Source organism: Bombus pyrosoma, linkage group LG6, assembly GCF_014825855.1.
Source record: "Bombus pyrosoma isolate SC7728 linkage group LG6, ASM1482585v1, whole genome shotgun sequence".
NCBI classification, from domain to species: Eukaryota; Metazoa; Arthropoda; class Insecta; order Hymenoptera; family Apidae; genus Bombus; species Bombus pyrosoma.
Genome location: NC_057775.1, coordinates 7286388 through 7299094, shown reverse-complemented (window position 1 = coordinate 7299094; position 12707 = coordinate 7286388). Strand labels below are relative to the sequence as shown.

Here is a 12707-nt window from a genome sequence, read left to right as displayed (position 1 = left end):
CGTGCAAAAAGCGAGGAACGCGTGCGCTGCGATCAAACCATCCACGATCTCCTTTCTCCATTGCGAATCACCGCGCTTTTTGCCACTGATACACGCTGCCCGTCGCTCGTCAGAATTTAAACGCGGCCACGGAGCTGCTGGCGCGAGATAACGTCGAGGGTGGCAGCAAGAAATTCGGCGAGCCCCTGAGTTCACGGCGCTCAAACGTCCGTTGAGCATTAAAAGCGTCGCCCAGCTTTATCGAGATCTACGCCCCTTTCTTTTAAAGCAAAATTCGACCAACATCGTGGTTATTCCCTCGAGACAAAATTATCCTCCTTTTCGGTATCTTTCTTAACGTTCGCGGCCGTAGAAATGGGAATAACAACGTAAAATGGTGCGGAGCGTGCTTCGACGACGACTCTGATTCTTCTATACGATATATCGGAAAACGATAAGAGCAGAATCGTTGGGAAGGAAACGAGGCTCAGTTATAATTTGAAAAGTGAAAGTATCGATCGATACTCTGTTTTAGATTTATGTTCGTTAGCAATTTTTAAAGCTTATCAAGGATAGTTGGTCAATTGGCTATTCAGCTTTGGGGCAATTTATAACAAATACCTAAACTTCGTGTAGTTAGTGAAAGCACAAGTAAGGGTTGCTGATGTTCGACGATAGCTAATGACTCGAAGTTATATCGCTGTTAGGTATCGAGAGTTTTGATTGTTCAGAACGAGAAAATTTTGTTATAGCAAACATCGTACGATCGCGTTGCCTTAAAAGGGGAGCAACGCGGTGCCTACAAGAATTAACCGCTCGATCCTTCTCGCTTGGAAAATATTTTTATTAACAATTTTATAGATCGATAATAGCTGAATTTAACGATAACTTCGAGGCTATTTCTTCCCTTGACCTCCATCCTAAAGAAGTTTCATTTATCCTTTAAACCGTAAGGGATACTGTACAATTTCAAGATATCGAATTATTTTACGCATTGTTTCGAAGTTCTATGCGCTCTATCGATCCATTCCGCAACAGCTTATCGCTTTAAACGAGAACGCGAAACTTGCAACGTTTTCTCGCGAGGGAAGGTTAAGTCCTCGCTTCGAATGCAAAAAATATTTCGTGTCTCGCTTCGCCGAGGATACCAAACATGTTCGTCGCAAGGTACTGCGTCAGCTGCGGCCAGCGGAAAAGTCTACAGGGCTTTCGAAACTCGCTTCTATATTCGCCTGCCCTCCAACTGCCTGCGATATTCTGCAGATAACGGCCTCTGATACGATAATGGTGGAACTTTAAATGGACCCACCTATTTTTGAGTAGAATTGTAGCAAAGTGAATAGAAAAGTTGAGAAAGAGTTAAAGTCGCCAGCGATATTTCTTTATTGGGAATTGTAGTGAAATTGTCATAGACTATCCGCTTTAAAAACTCGCACGAATCGTGAAGGGTATTTCCGAAACAGGAACTAAGGGCTTTGGGAATATATTTTATGCTTCGTAATCCATGTAGATTTTTACGTTCTAGTTATCTAGAGTACACATCTATCTATCTTGTATCTCTTTTTTTTTGTGTGTGTTACTATTTCTGTATTACCTTCCTTTGTCGCATATTATTGAATTCTCACAGCTCGGACATTATATTCTTGTAATCAGAATTAGATAAACGTAGTTCAATAAAATGACGTTATCGTAGCAATAAATCTGATAAAATCGTATACATTGAACTTGAAAGATCAAACGAAATATCTTATATAGCGTACTTCAAGAATCGTTAAAATATTCTCGAACTAGAGACATTAACATTCTAAACTCTAAAAATCTTTACGCCGGTGAAATGTCCTAGACAGATCTTTGGAGCTAAATCGTCGCAAATGAAACTCGAAGGGACCGGAAAAAGTGGAGCAAAATTAAAAAAGGAAGTGTATTAAAACCCTTTTTTACTCGATTCTTTTTACAATTCTTACGAAACGTGATATACGTGTTTCCAAAGCAGAGCGAACCACTTGAGGGACCCCTGCGTTCGCGTTACACGATTTATTTTCGCGTATACAATGTACAAGTCACGGTAGATGAAAGTTCGAAGCAACAACCCTGGAGGATCGTATTCTCAATGAAACCGCGTTGGTGCCTCTATTTCTGGCGTAACGAAACGAGGAACGATTAATCACGGATATCGTAACCAAATGTATACGTTAGCTCGTGTATACGAAATGAACTTGCACTGGAATTTCTACTTTATTGCTCCGTTTCGAAACAAAACATACGATACGTTGCGCTAGGTACGTTACCAGAATTATATTCAGATTTGCGAGTACCCTGTTTGCCTTCGGTAAGAATAATTCTCTATGTCGGAATAAAATAGTACAGGGGTATTCGAAGAAAGTTTCTGGTTTATCCTGCAGAGATATTATTGTACTGAGATGGAATAAAGGCGATAAATTAATCGAGGATAGTGACGATGAGCTGAATATCTAATCCTGTTATGGAATAATGCTGCACGAGACATTCGTAATAAGACGATATAAACTACTTAAGAAGAGTTTCTTTTTACGAGGGATAAATTATGAATAAATTATAATATATTACTTTATCGAAGAAAAGTACTACGCTAATTGTAAGTCTTCGAAAAATTGCAATCAAATTAAAAGATGGAAATTGTTTTATATTTCACAATGAAACGTTGATAAGAATTGATTCGAGGTAATTTTTCGTGTGAAAGGATACTGTATAATTGAAACGACGCTGGACAGTCGCTAGAAAGAAAGAAAATGGAAATGCTAATTCCATAAGAAAACGAGGAATGTTTCGCTTTATTGAAACGAAACGCGCGAAACAAAATTTCTAAATATCAACGATCAAAGCAAGAAATAAGATTGTGCGTTCGCTATTGCAAACGAAAATAATCATATATCTCGTTGTTCGGACAGAGTTTCTCTTTGGTGGATATCGTGTAATTGAAACGGAACACGAAATTGGAAAAACGAAATTTCCGAACGCGAAGATCAAGTAACAACAGGCTAATGATATACAGACGGTCGTGATTTACGCGATACGTTTTCTAACATAACGATTTGATACCGGAAGGCATAAAATTCAGCGTAAAGTTCGGCCTTTGAAATGAAAATTTGCTGAAAATTTATAACGAACCTGCGATCGATCGACTGGCCAGAACAAACGCGAGAGAGAAAAGGGAGGGAAAGAAAAATAGGGAATTTCCAAACGTTCCGACGAGAACACACGCGCGTACCCTCTCTTCAACTCGTTGAGCTAACGTGCTATTGACCCGCTAAACCAATTTCCGGGGCGCAATTGCGGAAGATTTTTATTACAGGGAACGTAACCATAGAATCCAGTCGATCGTTTCTACCTTCCATTTGTCATGTTAACCTGTAACTGCGTACCAAAGATGAGACGAAAACTTTCGATCGATTAAAAAGTTGCTTCGAGCCTTCTTCCGATAATTTAACATGACCCGTGACGTATAAGTCTGTGAATTCTAATTAATTAAAGAAAGTTTTGAAAATATCTGTCAAAAGGATGGATTCTAGATTTGTCGTTTTTGCAATTATACAAATACAATCATACAAATGCTTTCAAAAATCATTGATGTTGATTTTTATAGATAGAAACACGTATATGTATACTTATGCATTTTCATCGCGTCCTTTTAATTATGATCATCGATCTTCTAAATATTCAAAGTTCTAATAGTTCTATCGTAGGTTTTTAATATTCAGAAACGACTTCCACAATCAGAAATTGCGGTTACATGAAATTTATCATATTCGACATTTCCTTGTTTCTTTTTATCGAGATTGAACCAAAAAATAATTCCTCTCGGTATAATGAATGCTTCTGATAATAAATATCGCGGTTCGCCGTTCACCTCTATAGCATGGAATTATATGGTATTAATTATATCTCCCTCGGAAAGTCGAATTACATAACTGTAACATATCGCGAGACTTCGCAAAACTTTGACTAAATGTAAAATCGATCGGGCATTTCGACATATAAATTTCCAAGTTGGAACGCGAGTTTTCCGTATCGAGGAAGTTTCGATCTGGAGAAGAAGAGTTTCGGTCGTCTGGAGCTTTCAACGTTTCCAAGTTTTCCCGAGTTGCTTAGTTTTAACCCCCCTTCCGACAGGAAGGAAGACTGGCGTGGAGGCAAGTCGAGCATAGCTCGCTTTCGAAGTGGAAGAAACGCGTATTATCGTTTTGTCTGGCAGCAATCACAAAGGTGGCTCGTTTCTCCGGTGCGCGCCGTTTCTCTCACGGCCACGAAATTCCCGTGCTTCAAAGAACGTCGAACCTTTCCCCCCCGACAAGCATTCCATTGGAATTTTAAGTCGTTAGGAGGATGATACCGAGCATTCCGTGTTCCCCCAAACGACAACGAGTTTCTCCGACTTTTTCGTATCTCGCGAAGCGTCACGGGCAGCGTAAGAAACGGTACTCTCGCTTGAATTTTAAAACGTAGAATTTAAAGCGACCGCCCCGGCATCGACCGGTTTTTCTGCGTCGCGTTCCTCGCGGCTTGTTTCCCACTCCCCTCGAACCCGTTCGAATTCGAATTTTTCCACGACGCGACATTCCACGAAATATCTCGATAAAGCGAAGCATCACATTTAAACTAGACATTTATTCAAAGAACATCACTGTGTGCGTCGAACTATCTTCGACTATCTCGTAATCGATGCGTAGTAGAATCGCACAAATTTCCTCGCACTCACAAAGCAGCACGATTCCATGTAAATCGAATTTCACGAGTCTCGAGTACGGAATCACACTCGCGCGCACAAGACGATCTCGCGAGGCAATCGGAAACCGGTCGAGCAAGGGAGCCTGTCCCCGACTACCGAGCAACGACTTACATCTCTCGTTTCACCTCGCGTTCTACCTCGGTCCGTTTTTCCTACTACACGCGAATAGATGGAAGCACGCGCGCGCGCGTGCACGCAGCCAAGCTAGCAGGCAAGAGGCAGATAGGCACGCGAGCACGCACGCACGCACCAACGTCGACGCACTGGACGATTACTTGGGCCACGCGCACCGACCCTCTCTCGATGGTGTAGCACACGACGACTAGTAAGGCAGGAAAACAGAAAAACGCTGTCGGCCGGTGTGTAAGTCGCGAAAGAAGGTCGCCGTTCGTTCACTCGGAAGCCTTGCCGGCGTTCTCGGAGCGCCGTCGCGCGAGTAACCGGCGGGAGGACGCTGCTCGACGCCGGCACTTCCTCGCTACTAGCATCCCCGGCGTCTCTCTCGACGCTACGCTCGACGGAAACGCCGCGCCGGCTCGACCTCGCCGAAAGACGCGCGACTACTGTCTGAATGTGGGGCAAGGCTGACCCACGCACACGCACACGCACACGCACACGCCGCCGTGTGGGCCGTGGCAAGCACGGCTCTCGTTACTGCCGGCTGGCACAACGTGTACCTTCGCTACTAACCTACCTCCCTCCTTCCCCTTCTCTCCCTCCCCCGCCTCTCTACGAAACTCCATCGCATTTACCCTTCTCCGCAGCACCCCTCCATCGCCACGAGGATATATCTGCTCCAGTGGCCCCCTCTGTCCAACCGCGGCAACGACGATCAACCTCTCGAACCACCACCCTTCCGAGTCTACGTACATTGCGCATGCCGCAGTGCCGTACCGAATCAGAGCTACCCTGTGTACCCTCATCGAGCGGAATTCCATCGGTCGATTTTTTTCCCCCTTTCGTTTTCTCTTTCTCTCGTATCGAGGGCGCCTCTGCACACAACCCTTATCGGTCGATCCTTCGTCTTTCGTGGTCTCTGTATTTTTACCCCTTTTCTAATTATCTCAGCCATTGTCAGATGTCGTAAGTGTATCATAGATGAAATTATGCGTTAAGTATTGTTATTCGTGTATCTTTGACGCGTTCGTTTGGGTGACATTTTTTCCTCTGGTCAATCGGTTCGACTTGCTCTTAGCAACGTAAATGTATGCTATACGATTTGGATTTAAAAAATTGGTAAACGTGTGGACGTTGTTTCGTGTCTGGGTTAGGTCGTTACATGGGTGTTTTCAGGTACGAGCAATGGGCGAAGATAGCGTTGCTGCGAGTTCAACGAACTCGCTGGGCTGGGTAGCAGTTTGACAAGAATGAATTTCTTCTTGTCAAGTTTTACGCCTAGGAATCATTCAATCAAACGCAGTACTGGCCAATTTAAATTGCACGATGATTACGGCACGATTGCAACTTCTACACGTCTTTTATGCTCGACGACTAATTTCTGTTGCCGTGTAAATTAATAGAGTTGCTGCTCAGTTATTGAAATGTCATGATTACAGACTTTCTCCTGGCGTTATCGATGGACGTGTTTTATAATTACTCGTTCAAGACGAGGTAGGCAATTAAAGGAGGAGGAAGGCAAAGTGTGTATTGTTTTATTCTTATTTCACATGTGTTTTATTGCGAGTAAAGGAAGATAGTAAAGTAAAACTCGTTTATTCCTTCTACTTTGTACTACTTTGCTCTTCTCTTTTAAAATCGAATGTTGACGTTCTTACCTGATCAATCATTTAAAATGTCCCTTTCCTTTGAAAAACATCGATCTAATTTCTGATCGATCGAAATTGATCTAACTTTGACAATAGCACGAGAGATCAAAATTATTCGTTGATAGTAACGTTTGTCTTCATACGTAAAAAAGTACTTTGGGAATCTATAAATTTTATTAACCTTAATTTGTTCTACCTTAAAGAGCCAAAATTTGTGACATTTGATGTACGATCGAATTTTTACGAATCCATAATAATACGATAAAAATTTTTCGATGACTCAAACGAAATCAATTTTAAATTTTGTTTAATGCGTCTGTACAATTCTTCCGTATGGTATCGTTATTTCTTTCCTGTTCCGCGTATCACATGTACAATTTATTTTCCTATTTCCACTGAAATTGCGAACCAGGCCACAAATTTTTATTCCTTCGTTTTTACATACACATACACGAAGTGTACACGTACACTTCCCTTTGCATACAACTACAAACATTACTTTACATTATTCTCAAATGACCAACCTTCGGAATTAATTTAAGCGCTGTAAAAGAATTTATTGCTCCTGTACATTGTACAGTGCACGGTACACGTTTTCTTCCTTCTTCTCTTTCGTTTACCAGATATGCCCGATTACTTAATAGCCGTCATCGTAAAATAAATAAAACAAAAAGAAAGCCCCGTAGCGCATAATATTTCCAACTGGTCGACACTTTATTAATCCCACGCGTAAGTAGTTCGAAGAACTTGTCAGGATATTTTTAGAAGGCACGCTTTCCTCACGTGTTGCCCGATGGGAGCGTGTGAGTGGATTACGACGCTGCGTGCGTTTATGCAGATGCAGCGAAGAATTTTATTAAAACTCTTTAAGACTTCCTTTATACACAGTAGATACACTGCTCGTTCCTCTTGTCGTTTATGCGGATATAAGATCTTTGCATCGAAGTAGGAATTCTCAATGTAAAGACTCGAACATTAAAAACAAGTCGCTCGAGGACAAAGAAGGAGATGAATAAAAGAAAATGGTAATACTTATTGGAAAATGAGAAGGCAAGTAAAACGTAATTATCATATCGTATATGAGATACTTGTATAATAGGAAAACAAAATTGTCATTGTCATGAAGTTCCTCTAACGTTCTTTGCGACGATGTTTATTCGTGAGCTTGTATGACAACAAGTTGTCACTTTGTTATACATCTTGTCTCTATTATTAATGCATTACCCTAAATCTTTTTAAATAGAAATTTAATGATACAACCATACAGCTCTGACATCCCGTTTCTTTTCTGAAATTCTATACCTATACAAAGTAATTTAATTTTCTTTTCTTTTCTTAAATGTATTTTCTTACGTATTATTCCATCAATAAATCAGATTTCATAATTATTTCATTAAGTAAAGTGAACTTACAGCGTACACCGCTGTATTTTCAGTATTACTGCTTTCCTAACTGACTTGTTAGTTTATAGATAGAAACCAAATTTCCAAGTTGCAATAACGTTTCACGTTTCACCTATACATGTAATAAATGTATTACATCCAAACTAATGGGAGAATTCGTATGATATTACAAGTTCAAATTACGACTATAAACTGATTATATCAATTATTCTGATTCTACTTGTGTAAACAAGAGCAGACCATACACAAGAGCAAATAAGCTGTTAACTTTATTCCCAATTACCCTAATTTATTACTTTCTGCGTGTCTTTAAAATATCTACGAAGTGCTTCGTAAAAACCACGCAAACTCTACCTCTAACTCGGAAAAGCTTTACGAAACTTAAAAAAGTAAGAAAAAAAAATGCTCCGACCGATCGTATGCAGGTGTTTCATTACGCGTAACACCGTTACGTCGTATCGACAACACGCTCGTTCGCAGAAAGCGTGACGAGGCAAAAGAAGCACGCACGTCCGCTTAAAGATCTACTTCACCAAATCGAAACGAGTTCGTTGCGTGCAATGGCGCATGCGTGGCTGAACACTTATCCAAAGGCCAGGATCTGGCCGATTCCTGGTATCGTGCCGGTAAACGATGAAAGATCGTGGAAAAGCTCGCGCTTTTGTCCGGCGTGACAAAACGCGCGACCGCTTACACGAACTGTGTCACGTTCAACAGTTTACCCTACATTCAACAGTCTTCCGCGAGCAGCAGGGATGCTTTGAAACGCACCACCCTCGAGGACAATGACTAACGTTGCGAAAGAATTTCAACAGACACCGAAGAATCGACCGAGAAAGAGTTTTTAGAAAAGCCAACCAGGAAGATCGAGCGAAAGGCATATTCGAAGCAATCGAGAAATACAGACTCGAGATTTCAATGGTTCATAGAGTGGTTCAGGAAGCAGATGGCAACGTTTTGGTGGTTTGTCGCGTTCGCGGTGGCAACAGCTGGTGTAAATGACAGTCTGCAAGTTTTCCTTTTCTGCTGTCCCGTGTTTTGGACACGTGACAGGAAAAAAGATTGGGTTTTAGATGTACGAGGTGTACTTGCACATAGTCAAACGATTGCACGTTTCTACTTGAGATACCTCGGCCATATATGCTAATTATTATGGACTTGAATCGTTGGAAATATATCTGAATAAAAAGAAAATCCGTAAAAATAACTTGGATCGTTGCGAATATATCTGAATAAAAAAAAAATCCGTAAAAATAGCTTCCTAATCTGAAACATTTTCCTCTGCCGTTACTATCTCTGCTTCTTTCGCTCGAGCCATACAAACTGGTAAGACATTCGATGTTTACTATGCAAATGATAAGCCTTTGACACGAATCTCCCTTTATACCAACACAACCAAAGCCTAGCCTCGAAAGTTACCTACTTCGGAAACACCCAGTAGACAAACTAAGAAGCACACCCGAGAATTGCGCGTGGTTCGGTGTCAGAGTCGTCGCGAAAATGGAACCGCGTCTCGAGCAACGAGACCCAGCTAACTCAAAGCTCTTCTCGTCCCTCGACAGCTTCGCTCCGCCTTCTGCCTTGCCAACCTCCTATCCTCAGACTTTCTTCGGTTCGCCAAGGTATTCTCCAGAGAAATTATATTGCGACCCAAAGCACGGTCGGTGGATGGCGCGGCGAGAGAGCCGGAAAGTGCGATAATTCGCCGCAACGCACGCGGTGTATTCAACCAGTGGCGGTAATATACCTGAGTTGGATGTTGACCTATAGGGTGACACAGGATAAAGTCGCGAAGCAACTCGATGACCGATTTTGCTGCAAGCTAAGCCACGTTTCGCGGGTAGTTCACTGTGTGTTTGATGATGAGGTGTCAGAAACTATAGACGGGGTGAAGATGAGGGACGCGACCTAAAATACGTTCAGCGAGAGGAAGAACGCTCCGAGAGGGTCGATGCTACGTAGAATGAGCGACGAAACGGAAGATACAAGGGAAACGGGCGGGTTAAAGGGAACGGAGAGAAGAGGTAGAAGGGAAAGGAGAGGAGAGCAGCATGCGGTAGCAGCCACCACGTCGTATACCAACGCCACTCCATATTGATTTTCCGGAAGGGGGGAGAATGGCGGTGAAGAGTACGAGCGACAGAGACGAAAAACGGGGATGTAAGATGGGAAGTTGGAGGAAGAGAGGGATATAAATGAAGAAGGAGAGAAAGTGAAACGGAACTGGAGCTGTAGCTGGAGGAAAGAGGTAGAGAGAAAGAAAGAGAGAAGCATGAACCGACAGGGTGGAATTAGCCGCTTCCTCGTTGTTGGCACAAGTAACCTCTGAATTTATGTTCGAAGATGGTGGTCTATGTACCGGTCGGTGTAAATATTTCCGCGAAATAAACGAATGATAATGAAAAGGTGATAATTAACGATGGTCGAACTATCGACTGGACGCTAGTTGGATGTCGTGTGCTGTGATTGTATTTAATATAGTGGACGTAGTATAACCAGTATGTGTACAATTCACGATCGACGGAATCGTTTTGTAAATTACATTAATGAAACGTTGGTTGACTATATTTCTGTATTATTTCGTGTATAAGTGATAAAGTACACTTTGCATGATATTATTTGAGCGTAGTAATAAGTTGTACTAATTAGGACAATGAAATTCAGAATTACGTTCAGTCGCTTGTAACCGTTGCAATGTCGATGTAATTAAACTTCCAACATTAATATTAGAATTAATCTTCTAAATGTTTCAACCACGGTGAAACACAAATACAAGGTTATACGAAGCCATGATTCTTCGTCGGTATACATTAAGATTAAATAATATATAATATAAATTTCATAGGATAAATATGAGAACGTTTCTTTACAGACGTATATATGTGTTTCAACGATTTAAGAATAGTGCCCAGATCAAGTACGTAATACGATGTTTCCGTGCCGTGAGTTCGTACGGCACTGAACAAGGAATCGTTCATCAAGCATAAAGTAGAGTTGGTTCGTATTTAGTCAGACGACTTTGTATCCGTCCGTTTCCACTCGTCAACATTCGTGGCGCGCCGTGTGAACGCGGCTGACGCTGCGCGTTAGCACAAACCGCGCGATTATTCATCTTGCGAGGGAATATAATCAGCGTTGTCTGCCCAAAACTTTTTACTTCCGCTATTAAATAATCACTGGCAGCACGCCGGCTGTGGCGATACGAGGAATGGATTTCGTTTGACGCGAATGATCATTTCGTTCCGCGCAAATTACACGTAGGTATGATGGAATTTAATTAAATTTCTCGTCTGCTGAAACTTTCGCGCAAGCATCGTTTCACCTTATCGTGGAAAAATAAACTCGTATCAGCTTCCATAACAAATATTTTACGAAACAATTGCTCTTTGACCATTCGCTCGTTAGTTTTTTCACAGATATTCGTTTAGCTATTGCAGAAGGCAATAGTAGAATGATCTTTTACACAATTTTTTTCGTTAAAGAGAAGAATCTAATTTCCAGGTGTCCACGTATTAAATGGATCTGTGCTTTAATTAATTTGCACTAGAAAGTGACAGTAGAGATTTTACTCTAATTAGGGGAAACCGTATGCAGCGATTAAACGGTAATTTATACTTGGAGTTTATTCCACTGATCGAGGATAACTTGGGGCGGAAAGGATTAATTTATACTTAGTATAATTTGCCTTTAAAGAAGGGCATGATCACGTCGTCTAAAAACTTCGATGCTAACAGCAGTGAAATTTCATGAATTTTTATTCGCAATGAATTTTAGAATAAATGAAATTAAAGAATCAAGATAATCTTATGCCATCTAGATAAAGAAATTTACGCTTAGGGAATGAAATCACCTCCAACAATATTATGCTCGTAATGTTATGCTGAAAAGTTTTAGCTGAGAAAAAGTTTTTTCTGCACTTTTCTTTTCCTTTTGCGCCTTCGCGAAAACTTTTCATCAAAATGATTATTCTCGCTAAAAGTAAGATTTAAAACTTTAATGAAGGTACAAGTGTCTCTAAGAAGATATTTAATAATGCTAATGAACTAGACTACCAAGTATTTTTAACTTAACGCTACGTTTCACATCATTATTGGGTACAAAAATTTTGTAGCGTATACTTTTACCTGCTTTCCATTTAAGCTGATTGCTAGAATACGGATATGTATGCAATTTCATTTTTTTTTTTTTAATTTAACAAAGGAAATAGAACGTATACAGAGATTTATTTCACGCACCGAATATTATAGCGAGTATTATCTAAATTTCCTATAAATGCCCAAAAATCCGCAATCACAAAATCAATTAAACGCTTTTACATCTTTTGTTAATAAATCTTGTAACAACTACCGCATATACCCCTTGCGTCCGATATTTCGTTTAATTCATCCACCACAATAAAACTCCTATCTCCATATTACATTTATACTTATATTTACCATAACTACAGCGAGTAAAGATGCAAAAACTCAGTAGTCAGTTCAAACAGAAACGAACTTTATTATTATTCGAAAGTTTAATCTCGAATCGAATTGCCCGGGAAGAGAAGTGTTTAAAAGTCAGAACTTTCTGCTAGCATTGTTCGTGTGTGTCCAAGAGACTGCAACGTGATAAGACTTGCGAAATAATACAGACTGCAGGATAGAACTTAAAGGAAGTTGCACGTTATGGGGACCAATCGTGAAAGGTGACACGAGCAGCAAACAGCCACGTTCGCTTTTATTATACAGCACAAAGTTTTCGTTCGCGAGCACAAATCGCCGCGTGAAAATAAATCAAGCTTGACAAATTCGAGCT

The 12707-nt window shown here is 40.9% G+C and overlaps 1 protein-coding gene across 13 annotated transcripts in view; it reads right to left on the bottom strand.

Moving 5' to 3' along the window:
- LOC122568763 (protein unc-13 homolog B) overlaps positions 1 to 12707 on the bottom strand; it is a 377765-nt gene that overhangs the window by 226153 nt on the left and 138905 nt on the right. For 7 of the 13 annotated variants that reach the window (XM_043728890.1, XM_043728894.1, XM_043728889.1 and 4 more), the window contains exon 1: positions 4856 to 5284. The exons of 5 other annotated variants lie outside the window; for them this stretch is intronic. The gene's annotated coding sequence lies outside the window, so the exon portion shown is untranslated. Of the gene's footprint in view, positions 1 to 4640; positions 4743 to 4855; positions 5285 to 12707 lie in introns of those variants that run through there. One more of the 13 variants, XM_043728891.1, reaches the window with a different exon arrangement.